Genomic DNA, 17,311 nt, shown 5'->3' on the forward strand with positions numbered 1-17,311 from the left:
ACAGGAAAATAGGTTGAAGTGGTATGGACAAATGATGAGGAGAAACAACGAATATGTGGGCAAAAGAGGGATAGGAATGGACGTCCAGGGGAAGAGGAAGTGAGGGGTACTAAATCAGAGGTGGATGGAGAAATTAAAATAAGATCTAAAGGAAAAGCGTCTGACTGGTGAGGAACTGCAGGAACCGAGCTGCATGGAGAGGGTTGATCAGGCACATATTGACACCTAGTGAATCGATTCTGTTGAAATTTGGCACAATTACTCTTCAAGGATATTTGTTGGCAAAGTTTAATTTGTGTTAAGATATCCTGAATACAAATGAATACATTTTGAAATTTCAAAATCTCCTATTGAAAAGCATTAGCAAATTTGTGAACCTGTCTTTGTGAGCTGTCGAATGCAGCACAGTCCCGTGACCACCAGTCACACGGTCTGTCATCGTCATTGACTCTGTCAGATTGATCGGACCAGTCATAGAGGTGGGCCTTTGGGAATAGGGAACATGTGTGTTTTGGACTGCACAAATTGAAGAAAGACACATCGGTCGTAGGAACACAAACTGATTGCCTATCAGTTCATTTTCACTCATACAAAGTTTTTCCACAATGAAGCTGTTGATTACTTATATTGGGAAGTATGGTTTGGTTTAACTGAGAAACAGACTTGGTATCATCCAGTATATGATGATGGTTAGCAACACTCACATGATTCATTCCTGCTTTTCTTTTCCCTAAATCCTAGTTCTTCCAACCAATTATTGCTCACAATTCTTAACATAACAAGGTATTTCCCAAACTGTGGAAGAATTTTCAGTAAGCGATGCATTTAAAAAAGAATGTAAGCACAGATTGTTACTGCAAATAAAAATCAGTTGTGAGTCACCATTAACAATAAATTCTAGATGGATGTCTTTTATTATATCAAGCCTCATCTAACAAAGCAGCATCTTAAGTAAGTTAGGTTAATTTGCATAACACAGTCAAGAAGCATTTCAGTTTACATCAATCAACATACTGATAAATGGTATATTTTTTAAACATACCTATTGCTTTTTCAAGTTCCTCATTTAGCTTCAAATAATTATGCACAGTCTTCATATTTTCAATATCCTTTCACACTCTTAATGAACTACTAGTATTAATATCCATAATTTCTTCAATTCTGTCCAACATATCAGAAAATGATTTGGCCAATTTAGGACCACTACTTTGTGATGACCCATTCTGTCATGAATTGGAATTAAATTCTCAGCAAAAAGGGTGTGAGGCCTCCAAAAGCCTTCACAAGCCAGGCCTGGCATCCTATACCTGCCTGGATTAGGCCTTACCCTAATGTGCTTGACTCCTAAACCCAAAGGCCTGTTTTGGCATACAGTAGACTAAAGGTATACTTAAATGTTCCAAAAAATATCCGATTACCTTCCAAGACAAAGAGAAACTGTAAAGCCTTGGCTTGCAGAGGCAGACCACAAAAAATGATCTTTATAAAAACGGAGGTGTTTATTTAACCAAAAGACTAATGGTAATTACAAAACAGCGATTCCAAACATTTTAAAACCTTTGTAATAGTTTGGTTTAGAAACACTGCTTCAAAGTCTGTTGATCAGGTCTATATTACATCACCTAATGTTTCAAAATGTTCCGGTCTCACTGAAAAAAACTAAATGAGAGCTGATGATATTTGATCAGAATGTTAACACTTAAATACTTTTAAAAACACAAAATTAAAAAAGTAACAAAATTACATCAGAGTTCCTTGTGCTGGCGTTTCACTGCTACCTCACATCATAAAAGCACTCTGTGGGTGCACTCAGTTTAAGAACGCTATACAAAAATAAGCTGCATTATGTTGGATTAAAGCCTAGGTAAACCTGAAATTTTGAGTTTCTGTTTTCTGCCACTGCGCTTTCCTATCTATAACACACTGTTTATTCCTGTTTGAACCTCTACTTAAATTACTGATCTTGATTTTAGAATAGCACTTTCTTTAGTTAAAATTATTGTTACAATAATATTAATAACATGGTTAGCTATAATGGGAATCTAGGAACTTGTTGACAACAACCAAGTAAAGCGCGTGTTTTGCAAAAATACAACAATAATGTGGCAACATCTTCGTTTAGTGCATCTGGGCTCTTGTGATAGTGCATTCACAAACCAAATTCAATGCTGGACCAGTCCATGGTTCACATTCTGTAAATAGTATATTCACTCAAAATTATTTATGATCCTTTATTAAGCTAATGAGTTTGACCAACACAACCATTACAAATCCGTTTCTTATGCATATGTTTGAGCAATTGCTGTCAGAAGGCAGTAATGTTTTTTTTATGCTGTCCCGTGTGATAAGCGCCCTGCCACATACACAGGACCAAACATCTAAGAAACTGGACATATGTATCCAAGACCACCAAAATGATGTGAAGTGAAAAGATTCAAGAATAAACAGTGACTCATTTGAAATAACTCAAAAAACACAAGAGAACTTTGCCAGGCGGGGTCCACGGATGACGATCCGATTAACATCTGCATTGCCCTGAATTCTGCTTATGCCCAGCTCAGCTGAAGCCACTACACCATCAGCGACTAACACATCCTGTCACATAAAATGCTCTTCTCCTCTAATGTCTAATCGTTTTCCTCTGAACCTGACAAGTGTCAAAAGCTGAGAAATACAGAATACTTTGATATGTGGTTCTCTTTTATCTACAATAGATGTAGATATAGCCATATAAATAAAGATAGAGACAAATATAGGTATACAAGCTTAATATTACATCATTGGACAAAAGATCAAGAGAATGTGTTGGCTTCAAATCAAAGTCTATTGATTTCTTTCTGCCACTAGATGTCACTGTGATGTGATGCTTCGAACATTACTAAAGATCAAAACTTTTTGTGAATCAATCATTTCAGTTAATTTGATCTCTCAAACATTCCATTTCAGCTCTCACTTATAAAAATAACAAAAGCCAAAAAAGGCAATCCTTAGCTAATAATTGCCAAAATGAGAAATCATAAACCAAAAACAAAGCAGTAAAATGTCAAAAAGTCAGTAAATCCAATAACAAAAGAGCACAACTCCAACAGATTCAATGCGCCATGCCTGAGCATTTCTGTTCTGACTCAAATAGCCAGCAGGATGTCTCGAGTGTGTTGACATCAGGATGGTCCTGCGTTTTGGGGTACCACCTACAAAATACAAGGGTCAAGGGACACTACAAACAGAATATACATAATGAAAATACAACATATAGAAATACTTTAAACTAAACTAAGCATAAAAAACAGGGATCAGGAAGCACAACCAAGCAAATGCATAACAATACTGATGGGCTTGTTCAAATAATACAGAATAAGGCACATAAAAAATTCATGCAGAACATTTTACTGTAACAGGAACACAGAGTGCATCATGTTATTCAGAGAGTGTTACTTTAATAAAACTAGAGTTCATAAGAAAATGCTTTTTAGGGATTGCTCAATTTATCTAGTAAGAAAACTGGCAAGAAAGACATCTCGCATTTCTGTTATCCTAATTGGCAATTTTGCTTTTGCCATGTTTAACAAATATGATACATATTGACTAAAAGGATTCCATCCGTTTATTGCTTAAAAAAAGTTATGCCATGAACAATTCTGACTGTTGCCAAAGACATCATATTCACAAGATAGCTCTTACAATATTTAATGCTAATTTAACTAAAAGTGAAGGTTTTGTTTCTTGGTCTGCCCAACTCAGGGAAGTACATAAGCAATTTGCTAAAGGTATTCTGCTGTACATTCTGAGAACTAAATAAAATGGTGTAATTTATTACAAATAAATCCCTTGTTCTCCCTCTCTGTTTATCTGGTGTATGATTTAGAGATGCATTTTATTGCTTTTAATATTATTTGTAGCCTATATTCCCCTGAATGCTTACAAAAATATAGCATGTTATTTCTTTCACATTTTCTCATTCTGAAAAAGATGCTTTGTTTTGTTTTTACATTCCCCTCAAAACTGACCCCCCCCCCTCAAAGACAGAGATAGTGTGAGGTACTAAAGTCATTTTATTTAATTACCAGCCACAGTACCTGTCAGAATCATTTAAAAAATATTTGCTATCGCTTACCCTACATGTACCTTCACCACCTTTCCTCTGCATCTGTGTGTGTCTGAACCTTTCTTGACCGGCATTACCTTTCTTGAGTGTGTTCCCGTAAAGCCTGCTCCTCAGACTCTGTCATTATTTTTGAGACAAATTTCTTGTTTTATACTTTTCCATCTTTGAATATGACTCTCTTAGCATAAGCTTTTACTGTTTTTTCTCTGGCTCAGAATTCATGTTACTCTTTTGCCAAACTGATCAATTACACCAAAGCCAAACTAACCAATCGGATTGCTCTAAGGATCTGGACACTACGGTTTTATTATATAGTAGATTGCAATTGAACACAATGGGGAGGGTGTTGAAGAGAAAAAAAAACACAAAACAATGCAAAATGACAAATCAGCTACTATTTCTCCATAGTTCTAAAAACACTGCTCAAAACATTACTGGAACACTAAATCATCACAGTCTAACACTAAGTCAATTAAGCTTTATGGATATCAGTCTGTCTAGTTAGGAAGCATAAGCGATTGTGAACCAACTTCACCTGCTTTGGTGCAAATGAATGTGACAAGAGCAAGGCACCCCGCAAAAAGGGATTTGTTTTACAGGTGGTGGCCACAGGCATTTGTTCTTTTCTTATCCTTCCTGACTCATTGTTTTCTAGTTTTGTGTTTTGCTTGTGTCATTGTCACTGCTGGTCACATGAGGTGGAACTTGCATGATTGATTCACAATCTCTTATGCTTCCTAACCCCACAGATTGGTATCCCTGAAGCTTAATAACTTGGTGTTAGACTGTGACAATTAAGTGTTCCCTTACTTGTTTTGAGCAGTATATGAGAAATACAGATGGCTTGCCTGTTTTCTGCCTCCCTGTCTCTCTTCTCCAAAACTTACTTTCAGTGCATTTCTTCAAAATTCTTTTGCCATTAGAATCCATAAACCCAAGTCCAATGTTGTTTGATATCCAATCTCACCAATATCTAGCATGAAGTAGTTATACAAACTCCAGAGTTATTTCCTTTATTAAAAATTTCCATACATAGTTTTATTACCACTTGGCCTCAGCAGTCTCTTACCTTCTGGTTTACATCCATCTAAAGTCCAATGGTCATTTCAAAACCAAACACTTCTGGGTTGCCTGCCCTCTTCAAATGTAGTGAGGCTGTCTGACATATTGTGAGGTGTAGTCTGGCCTCCTTTAGACTATAGCCTCTCCTCTATTGCCCATTACCACATAAACACACAACTATCTATATGGACCTCTATTCTACAATGGAAAACCATTTGGATCAGGTACTTAGGGATATTCTTTTCCCCTGGCCTAATCCGTCCTACTTTTTGTGCTTTGTTCATGGCTCTTTTCTGGTTCACTGTATGATTTTACTAAATGCAAAATTATTCTTTGTTGAGTCGAAGACCTGACAAGAGCAGCTAAGTATATGCCAGACAGCTTGAGAATGCCTTTTTCATCAAAGCCTCAAGATTTGTTTTCCATTTGCTGTTTTCTTTAGATATCAATACCTTAGGTCTATTTAATTTCTTAGCCCTAACTCATTAATCTTGAATAAGTAGGAGAAAAGTCTAGAAAATGTGAATCAGAAATTGGGTACATTTTCATAGCAAGTTGTTTGAGTTTATAAGGCCTTAATCTTCAAAAAGTATAAAAAATACACAATTTTCTATCTATCTATCTATCTATCTATCTATCTATCTATCTATCTATCTATCTATCTATCTATCTATCTATCTATCTATCTAGTCATGAATGTGTTTAAATTTTTTTAATAAATAATGGGAATAAGTAGATCCCTGAGAAGAGTTGCAGTCCTTAAGGGGCAAGTGAAGTCTCATGGGAAGCATGACAACAGCAGACACTGAGGGGGTTTTCATCTAATATCAGTTTAGATTTTTTAAATTTTGGACACTAAAGTTGTTAATATGTATGCTCAGAGGTGACCCTGGATTAGGGTTAAAAGACAGCATATGGCCATAGGTTTCTTGAGTCCAGAGTTCAAAACTGAGTTTGGGATTAGGATTATGTAAAGAGTTGATGAGACCAGGGCCAAGAGAGAGTAAAACAGCAAGAGAGATGAAAGGTGAGCAAAGGTGGGCCAGTGAGTATGCCCTCCCTATAGATACAATACCTTCAGAAAGTATGCAGATCCTTTCACTTTTTCCACATTTTGCTATGTTGCAACCTTATACTAAAACATCTCTGTGAATGCTCTTGAGATGCGCAGCCACAGCCTAGAGATGAACTTCTCTGGAGAGACCAGATGAATAGCTGTCCAATAATGGTCTCCATCCAACCTGACAAAGCTATAGAAGAAGAATAGAAGAAAACCCTCATACCCAGGAAAAGCTTGCCACATCATACCCAAGAAGACTCCTGGCTGTAATTACTGCCAAAGGTGCTTTAGCTAAGTACTGAGTAAAGGGTCGGAATGCTTGCGTCAATGTGATATTTCAGTATTTTATTTGTAATAAATTAGCAAAATTTCTAAAATCTTGCTTTTGCTTTGTCATTCTGATGTATTGAGTGTTTCTTGATGAGGGAAAATTTAATTTAAGTGAATTTAGGAAAAGGCTGCAATGTAGCTAAATGTGAAAAAAGTGGAGGGGTCCAAAAACATTCAGAATACGTACAGTATGGGGTATGGGTGTTTTTAAAATCTTTGAGATAAGACCCAGATGGCTACATAGATTTCTTTGTTTTCTGTTTTTCTTGCCACTTTCAAAGCTCCCTTTATTAATCCTTCCCTTTATAATTTATTTTTAATAAACACATCCATTTTGATAAGCTTTAGCCTGCTAGGTCAGGTGGGGCAATGATTCTGAATATTAAATTCAGTCAAATTAAATGAAAGTCATGAAGGCCTATTTGGAAAGTGTTAAATATGGGAAACCAGTTCATAAAACCTTACATTTTGTAACATTCTCTCTAAATTAAATGATTAAGAAATGCAACACACAAATTTGTGAAACATTAAACCTTCTGCCCATCTGTCAGATAATTTAATTACTGATAGCTGCTGGACACAAGCTCATAAACTGTTAAATCAGGTCTTTTTCCTTCTAACAATTAAATTAACCAAAGGAGCCGGATACGGATTTGTGTTAAATTGTAACTCCTTTAGTCCAACAGTTAAATTAATCAAAAGCGCTTGGATCTGATTTTGTGAATCATTAAATCTGGAATTTAACACATTTACTCATTCATGAAACATTAAATCTGGTCTTATTCTTTCTAAGCATTCATTTACGCATAGATGCTGAAAGCTGATAAGTGAAACATTAAATCTGTCCCCGTTCCTTAAAATTATTAAATTAACTCAGGTTGTCAAGTAGTTGGTGGGTGTGCAGTGACAGCAGTTCAGGGGTTGCCAGCCAGCTAAATAAACTGATATGGAAGGCCAGCTTCATTACAGGACTGACCCAGCACTTAGAGGATCGATAAATTACTATCTATCTATCTATCTATCTATCTATCTATCTATCTATCTATCTATCTATCTATCTATCTATCTATCTATCTATTATATAGTCCCTTTCATGTCTAACTGTATCATATACTGTAGTTTCTTAATATCAGTGGATTGCTGTAGTCAGCTGAAGCTAGGTTTAAGTTTCTGTGCAGTTACCTATGGCATTTTCTGTTGATAAGACAGATTTTACAGCACCCAAAGGGTTGTTCCCTGGCTTACTGCAAAAGTATTATAATGACAGAGTCAAAACATTGATGGATTCTTTGGTACCTGCTGATCCGTGTGTGGTGTCGGTTGGGAATGAGGTTGATTATAAAACTTTTTGTTTGGCATTAAGACTGAACAAGTCGGTGGTGGATTTTGTAAATGAAGAATCATTAATAATAAGGTATGTTTCAATTTACATTCAGTTTAAAAGGAAAACAAAATGTTACGTTATATCAAACAAATGGATAAATGTAAATCTTGGGACTTTATGCTTAGATTGTATAATACACTAGTAAGACCATATCTAGAGAACTGTTTGCAGTTCTGGTCACCATTCTACGAAAAATACATAGCAGCATTTGAAGGTGTGTGGAGGAGAGCAATCAAGCACCAGAACTTAAGGACATGTCCTACTCTGACAAGCTCAGAGAATTGAACCTGACTAGTCTTGAGCTGAGGAGACTGTGTGGGGACCTAATTTGGGTCAAAAGTATTTCCAAAGTAGATCCAGCAGAATTTTTTCAATCATATACTAGAGGACACGAGTAGAATTTAAGGGGAAGTGCATTTAGGACTGATGACAGGAAGCACTTCTTTGTTCAAACAGTTGTGGGACTCTGGAACAAACTACCGAGACATGTAGTTGAAGCAGAAAACTTGACAACCTTTAAGAGGGATCTGGATGAGACATTGGGACAGCTTAGTGATTAGCTAAATAATCAAGCCAGATGGACTGAATGGTCTTCTCATTTCACAGGTACTTTTGTACTTGTGAAATGTGAAGCTTACAAAAAAAATGTTTGTAAAGGTTTGCTGTGGTTGAAAGCAAGGAGTACAGTATTACACCTTAAAAACCTTATGCACTTGTCTGTGGTTATCTGTGTTCTTTTTTGCGGCTGTGTAATGCACATAATCAGTTCCAATTATGCCTCTCATTTATATTACTGCAGAGGAGCGTAGTGTGTTTTCTAAAAATGTGACATATTTTCCTGAAACACACCATTATGCACAGTACAATGTTTGCTCCATTGGAAAATTTCATTACATGGTAAGCCATCTCCCCAATCCCTGCCATTATCTCGCAACCACACTATTCTGTTCTTGATTCCTGCAGAAGAGGCTGAGGATATGTACTGTCCAAGCACCATGGAGCCTCAAGCTTCTTTTCTTTCTCTGATACATTTGTAGGATCATGATTGTCACGATTGTCATCATAATACCAGAACAAGTCTGCTGACCCAACAAAATGTCTACATATGACGTGCAAGGAGTTTGGCAATCTATTTTACTAGAGATCTTTATTTAAATACCTAGACACAAGCAGATTTAACGCACCAAAACATTCCCAGACAGGAACTGAATGCCTTTCTTCTTGTGTCACTGACATGAATTTTGCTGGAAGTGAAACATAGTTTGCTTCTCAAATGTTTGTCCAAAGCGAAACATCAAATTTTGCAGTACATTCAGTTTTGTGAAAATTGTTTTGCTCATAACTAATAATTACTGGATAAGTTAGTAGAGTAAGGGTTGATTATTTATGGTGCTTTGTTCCCAGCTTTGCACTTGCAAAATATGTTATCCTTTCAAATTTTCCCTCTTTCTTGAAAAACAATTATATATTGAATGAGTTGCAGCACTATCAGTAGATTATATCCAACAATACGTCAATACCTTTCGCTTTTCTACAAATTCAAGCAAATTGTTTCCTTTAGTATGTATAACTTTATATTGATGAAGATATCAGATGTAAGGTTGATTGTTGTGGCTATCCTGTCTGAATTGAAGAGTTGCTTTACTTATGATAGAACTGGAAATAAAGCTTCACAGTATAAGAATTAGCCAGTTTTGCTCTTTCCAATTCTGAAAGTGCTGAGGTAGTAGGGGTTGTAAGGATGACTGTGCGACTGGTCTGAAGGAGTCTGTGTGTACTGCAGGTGTTGTGTATCTTGAACCCCTAGTACTTTGCTGAAAATTTAGGAGAGTAAAAGTGGTACTGAGGCTCTAGTGATGAAGTATGACTCAGAATTACTGTTAAGGAAGATGGCAACATTCCTCATCACTCTTCCAGGCTGACCAGTTATCTGAATAAAGTATTCAATATTGAGTGCACTCTCAGCATCATAGAAAATTTAGCAAATGTTCTTATCAACACTAAGTTAGACCTTAATTTTTTGTTTTGGTGTTTGAGAATTACTATGCTTTCATTGTTTTGAGTGTTTTTTGGACTCTGGATCAGAGAGGTTTATCCAAGTTTCATCCCTAGGTATGAAACACTTAAGTTTCTCTCAGTCTAAATTCATGAGAACTCCTTTAGCGTAAGCTTTGAGGAGCTGCTTCTGAGCTAGATGTTGTGGGTTTGTGGCTGGCCATTGACATTTACCATGATGTAAACCTGTGAACTTAGGTGTTCTGAGATGTGAGTCCATAGTAATACACTTTACTTAAAAGGTGGGATCTGCACTGTACATGGGTGGAGTGTAGTAGAATTGATGCACAGAAAAGGCATGGACTGAGAGACAGACAGAGAGAGAGAGAGCCCTTCTGATGTCACCAGGAAGCACTGCACTTATGTTGGTAAGAAGCAGTTTCTGGGTACTCGACGCAAGGAGTTCTTTAGTGTAAGGTGTGAGAAGAAGCTTCTGAGCCAGACATCATGGGTTTGTGGCTGACCACGACAGTTACCATAGTGCAAATCTGCAAATTGAGATACTTCTTGGTGTGAGTTCCCAGCAATTCTGTTGACGACAAGAGTGGGATTTTCACTGTGGATGGGAAGTGCGTAGTAGTGGTGTTGAACAGAAAAGGTGGCGGCTGACAGAGAGAGCTCAGCTAACGTCACCAGGAAGCACTTAACTCACAGTGCTTATAGAAGCAGTCTCTGTGCAGTTCTCCTTTAGCGGAAAGTTATAAGAAGCTGCTTCTGAGCTACTCATCATAGGACTGCCGCTGTGCAAAACTGTAAACTGAGATGCTTCGTGATGTGAGCCCTCAGCAAGGAATATTTAAATAGTATGAGCTATTTTAACCTTGCCAAATTATTGTGTACAGCTAATTCAACATGCATAAATACAATCAGGAAGTATTCCTGTGTTACTCCATTCCATAAGTTCAGAGACAGTTTTGAAAAGTTTCAAAATTTAAATTCTAGAATGCTTTTACTACCCTTTACCTTATGAAACTCATTGGTCATTTACTTTTATCAGCAATGGACATAGAGAGTAGAGTAACATTGAATGATTACTGCACACTTTACGGAAACTAGCATGTACAGTATATCACTATTGTCGAGACTCAGGAGTTCCAAAACCGCAAAAGTTGAAAAATACTTTTGCCCTCTTGGGTGGGGAATTACCATTCAAACCCCAGCAAGAAACTAATGGGCCCAGAAAAATCTTTATAAGATAAAAGGTTCATCTTAAACAAAGGCTAAGTATCCAAGAAGGTACTAAGAGCACAAAAATAACTGCCTCAAAAGGCAAGGCAATCCACTGCAAACAAAGGCCCAATACAGAATCCAAAGGTGAACTCAAAAAAAGAACACAGGTTCAAAAATCCAGGAAATCATGAAAAGCAATAAGGCACAGCAAAACATAAATAACACTCCACTTCCTAGTACGTTCAAAATTAATATATAGGGTGGAGGGCAGTTCCTGGTGGTGAATAGCAGGTGTTCCTTGAGGAACCACCCACAAACACATAGGACATAATCTAGACCTTTTTCAATTATGAATAAACATAAAGAAAAATGTACATAATAAAAATAGATGGTACAAAATTACAAAACAGACAAGAAACACAACTCTGTACCCAGCACCCCAGCTTGGCAAGAAATACTGGCTGAAACATGATAACTATATAAATAGGTACCTGCTATAGGGTGGGCAACTCTTGGCCTAAATGAATCATATTTTGACTTACTGCTTATTCTAAACATTAGTTTTGTCTTAAAACTGGATCATTAGAACAACTGTGACAAGAACAGGCCTATCAGCCCAACAAGCTCATCCATTCTATTCATCTAGATTTTCCAAAATAAAATGAAGTTGACATTTGAAGGTCCCTAAAGTCCTGCTCTGCACCAAACCACTTTGTCATTTATTCCATGTATCTATGGCTTTTTGCATGAAGGGAAACTTTCTAACATTTCTGGTGGTACATTTGTGCCTCAATAGTGTATTTCATATATACTGTGGCAGACCGTGGGGACCCTTTCCCAGCCAGAAAGCCTCGGTGATAGAAGGACCAGGGGAGAGGACATATCCACAACAATACCTCCCTCGGGACACGAGAGGGCATCCTCCCTGGATTGCATCAGGGGCACGGGCTTGGAGCTGGGAGGCTCAACCCTGTTGGGGTACATGGACTACAGCACTTCCGCCATACCCGGAAGTGCTGCCAGAAGAGGATCCGGGAACATGTGGAGTACTTCCAGAGACACTTACAGTACTTCCGCCACACTCGGGAGTGCTGCTGAAAGAAGATCAGAGTGCACCTGGAGCACTTCTGGGTGCACTATAAAAGAGGCCACCTCACTCCATTCTGAGGGCCGGAGTCGGGAGGTGGTGGGCAGAGCTTGCGTGGAGGAGTGTAGGCGGCAGGAGAAGATAAATGGAAAGAAAATAGAAGAGAAAGAAAAGGACTGTGAGTTTATTGTGGTGCTTTGTGCACTGTGTATGCTGCAAAACAGAGCAGAAAATAAACTGTGCATTTTGGGGACATTGTTGGTCTGCGTATCTGTCTGTGTTGAGGCTGATTGTTTACAATATTTAAGTATAACCTTCTTTGATTTGTACGCTACATGTTGTGCTATAACCTAACATCCTATTAGCTGTCTTGATCACCTCTGTACACTGTACCCCTAATGAACGTACAGATGTGGTTAGGTTTGTCATGTTTTGGGGTAGAATGTGGGTAAATGGCACGCTCTTTATAAATCATCCAGAAGGGGTCAGTTAACCTGATGCTGGGAGAGTCGTGCTTGTAAAAAGGAAAGAGTGAGAAGGCTGAGTGCACTGTAGCTTGAGAGAGGTTGGGTGGCTCAATGTCTGGCTTATTAAACTTATTAAAGTTCTTGATTTTCAGGGTGTTTTTTGTGTCTGTAGAGCCATCTTTTTTCTGGATGTTTTAAGGTTGCAGTCTAACCTTGGACTGAGTATTGTATAATCAGGGTAACAGCCTTGTAATTGTTGTATGGAATTTTTTTTTTCACTTTTCATTTGTTGTGGATATATTTTGCTTTTTGAGATTATTATTGTTTTTTTTAACATTTAACACTCTACATATCAGCATCAGAATTGTTTTAAAGGATTGTTGTATAAATCATCTACCTTTTTGTGACAACTGCCAATTCAAAGACTCTGTGTTTCGTCACTTTTTGTCCCAGTCGGGGCTGACTCCTATCAGAACACTTGCTCCTGCAGGTGACTGCAATCCATTATGACTCCCAGGTCCGTCTCAAAAGGTGTACTTTCAAATTTCAGACCTCCCATTTTGTTGTCAAATCTAACATTTTAACTTCCTACGTGTAATACTTTATATTAACTTTCATTAAATTTCATCTGCCTCAAGTCTGCCCAAGCCTGTATGCTGTCCAAGTCCCTTTTTAACAATTTTAGATGATTCTACAGTATCTGACCTTCCATCTAGTTTGGCAAAGGATTAAGTTTTTTTTTTCTTCTCATCTGATGCCAGATATTTAAATCCTCTGTTATCCTTAATTGTCAACCTTAAATGCTGTCTTAGATATGGAGACTGTTGTTCCTGAAATTCTGGGTTTGGGTGTAGTTGACTCAAAAGAATGTATATATTTCTATTACTGTATTACAAATGAAATAGATAAGCTGCCTCTGCAAACATCATTAATGCTTTTTAGCTACCGTTCCTCCAGATACATTGGTTGTAAGTGCTGGAAATTAGCTCACCAAATTTTAAGTTTTGCTTTCCTTCCTCTGAGACGATGACTGTAAGCCTTCAGATGGAGTTTAGGACAGCGCACGCAGCAGACATCAGTCTCTGTCCTGAATAATTGCAATCCGTTATTTATACTTTTTTTTTTTTTGTAATGCTGCAGAACAATTTTAAACTGAAAGTAAACATAAGAATCTAAGAAGATGACAGGATACATGATAATAACGCTTAGAAAATGCTAGGTTTATTTGTATAGCTAAAAGCCAGAACCACTGCTTTGTTACTTTCCTGTCAAGTAATTCAAATCCCTCAAAGCGCAACAGAAATACATTCAAGTCATTTTTATTCATTTTTCTCCTTTTATTAAGGGTCTTAATAGGAGGCTCAGCTCTCTGAAGATATTTAACAAGCATTTCATAGCAATGTACAGAGAAACCATTTCTCATGCGATCCTGGCCTTTAACCTTCCATCTTTCAAGCCCTGCTTGGTAGAAAAGTAGAGACGAATAGCAGTTAGCATTAAGAAGAATTAAGAACTGTCAGCCTCGTTCTGCTGGGCTCTGAAAGTCCTTAAATCTCTTGGTTTTGGCAATCAGTCTGTGTCTAAAGCTTCAGCGGGAGAAAGATGGATGCATTCAATAAACACACTGCTGAAAGAAAAAAAAAAACGCTGCAGTCAATGAATTAGACTGATAAATGGGTGCAAGAAATTTTGCAAATCTTAAGGTTTCGTTTGACAAACTCATTCTTTTTCAAGGTTGCTTGTTTAACATTATTTTGAGGGAATGGGCTACTTATTACGGTTTTGCATGAGTTAAAAGGCATTTTCACTCTGCACGTGTTCTAATCACAAATTGGTGCTGACAACACTACCTCTTTAATGTCGGTTAGGAGATTTATAAATGGATTTTTTTTTTCTGCAACCCAGCTATGTGCTGTTCAATGATGTGAAAATATTTTAACCTTTAGCCTCCTGCTCTTTAGATGCAATCTTTGCATATTATCATATTGTTGAATGTGGTAGCATTGGAGTTTGACATGTCATACTAAATTGCTAAAAAACAGCTTTTAAATTGCACATCCACTAATGACAGTACTGGAACAACTTACATTATGGCCTTGATGGACACCTTCAGCAAGTAATGCGTCTATGAGCAGATATCAGCACACTGCACTGGGTGTACAACCAGACATCAAGGTGCCACTCATGCACTGCAGTCTGGAAGTCCTGGTTTAAGTGTGCATGCCAGGGTATTGAGATAAACAATAAAGACATTATTTAAAGGTGGGTTTATTGATGAGAGATGAGACAAAAGAAGGTGAGTGCATGATTGCATTAAACTGGAATTGATGGAGAAGGTGAGGTCATTACTGGTCCAAATTCAAAAGTCAAAGTCTCAGATTTAACTTTTGGTATGCATTTTGCAGTGTGATTAATGTTAAATGGCAACAGACACTGGGGCAGTCAGGTAATGGAAGGTGTCTGGAACCTGGCTAAAGCTCTTCACTCTAGCCCCGCTGTCTCTATTACATGAGTGTAAGGCTTACGTTTTTGCTTTCAGAGTTCAGTGTTTCCAATCTTTACCCTTCGTTTTGGAATTCTACTTTGGTCTAGTTGGTTCTGAATAATTCAGTCTGACATTTGTTTTGACCACTAGGCCTTTTTACGTATTAATCATTATTTGTATCATTAGATTATGTCTGCAGAAAATATTTTTTTGGGTCTCTTATCTATGTACTGAGTGAAAAAGGTAGTAAAAAGTTTATGAGCAATGTAAAGGAAAAAATGGACATAGTCAACAAACAGGCAAGGGTCAATACTACTGATGAGAAAACCCCACTAAATTCACTGCCGCAGTGCCTCAAATAACAAAAGGCACAGCCGGAACAATATGGACAAACAAAATACAACTAATGCTCACAAACTAGCAATAAGTTAAAAAAAATAGAAATAATAATGCTCACAATCTTGGGGCACACACTGACTGTGCCATGAAGTGGCAGCTTGGGACTGGCTTCCTCCATTGTTTGAAGTCGTAGCTCCAGGTGCAGCTGAAATGTCTGTCTGTGCAGATACTTTTTCTTACATCAAGAAGATAGAAACACCTTGTAAATAATAATCAATCTTATGTTATTATTATTTCACAGAGTCTCATTCTGACATAAGGAGGGGGAGGGCTTCTTTAAGGCTTGTTATGACTGACTAATTATCCTTAATTAGCCATGTGGTGCTAGACTAGAAATTGAGCGAGCGCACAGGGATTAGTGTTATATATCCTGTGGGAGTACTCATAATATCCTTATTATGTTCTGTTAATGTACCCCTCAAATAAAAACACTGCACTTTTTTTAACACATGCAGAGTGCAGATTAGCTGGCTCGGGTTCTAACATCACACATACTCAAAGCAGATTAGGCACAGATCTTACAGTACACATGAAAGTTCTGTGCATGGTTGCTACAGCTTTGTGATGTTACGCAAACCTTGGAAAGCATCATGGGGTGCTGGGAGAAAATGTTCATCTAAGTTAACTACACTGCAAATTTCCAGGAAAATATTTGGCGAACAAAGTCAACAATGACTACATCAAAAAACACTGTGGTGAATTTCAACATTGCCAATACCAGAAGTCAGAAACAGAATCTTCTTTTCCATCTACAGCTTTTCCCACTTTTGTGTTGGAATGCTCTATTGGACCAGCCTCCTCCACGCTGTTGTACAGTTCCTCACCTGATACCCCTTTCTCTCTTAGGTCCCAATTCACACAGTCCATGCACTTTCTCTTTGGTCATTCCCTTCTCCTCCATCACACCATTTCCTTGTCTATGATTCTTCTCCCAACATTGTCTACCTCACTACTTAATACCCAAATCAGTTTAACCTTCTTTACTGTATTTTGTTTGAGATTTCCACAACTTTAACTGTATCTCTGATTCTATCATTCCTGAGGTGATCAAGTTTTGTTACTCCACACATCTATCTCAACATCCTCACTTCTGTAGCATCTCGTTTCCTTTAAGTCAGTGTTAATGGGCTGCAGAGTCTAAAGGAGTATAAAACGAAGACCAAAGAAGGTAACACCAATAGTTACAGTAAATGGTGATGCCTTAGAGAATGACAACTTAGAAACCAGCATAACTCATCTATAAATGAATGGTGGGAAGAGTTTTGTGTAAAGTGGGAGAAAAAGTGTTGGGAAAGCCATATACATTAAAGCACATTAAAACATATAAGCTCTAATGGCTGGGTATTTGTCATTTTCAATTAACAGAATGCAGGTTTCATAGTGAGGTGTCGAGATGGATGGCAGATATGAAATAGAGGGCTGCTTGTTGGAAGGAAGGCTTCAATCACATTCAAATTCAAATTACTAAGGCAGCAGTTCCAGACCATAAACCATGAAGACTGGTGTTGATTTGTGATGTCATGAACCTCTGTTTTGTTCCAGTTTTTTAATGCCATAAATTATTTTTTCAAATAGTTTGTATTTAACATCTACACTGCCCAGCAACTTGCTGCTCTTGTATTGTTTATAGATACAGACTCCCGTTGCTAATCACATGTCCTGGTTGCCATTATGTGTGATGTCGTTACATTTAGGCTTTAAGATGGT

Source organism: Erpetoichthys calabaricus, chromosome 2 (genome assembly GCF_900747795.2).
Source record: "Erpetoichthys calabaricus chromosome 2, fErpCal1.3, whole genome shotgun sequence".
Lineage (NCBI taxonomy): Eukaryota > Metazoa > Chordata > Cladistia > Polypteriformes > Polypteridae > Erpetoichthys > Erpetoichthys calabaricus.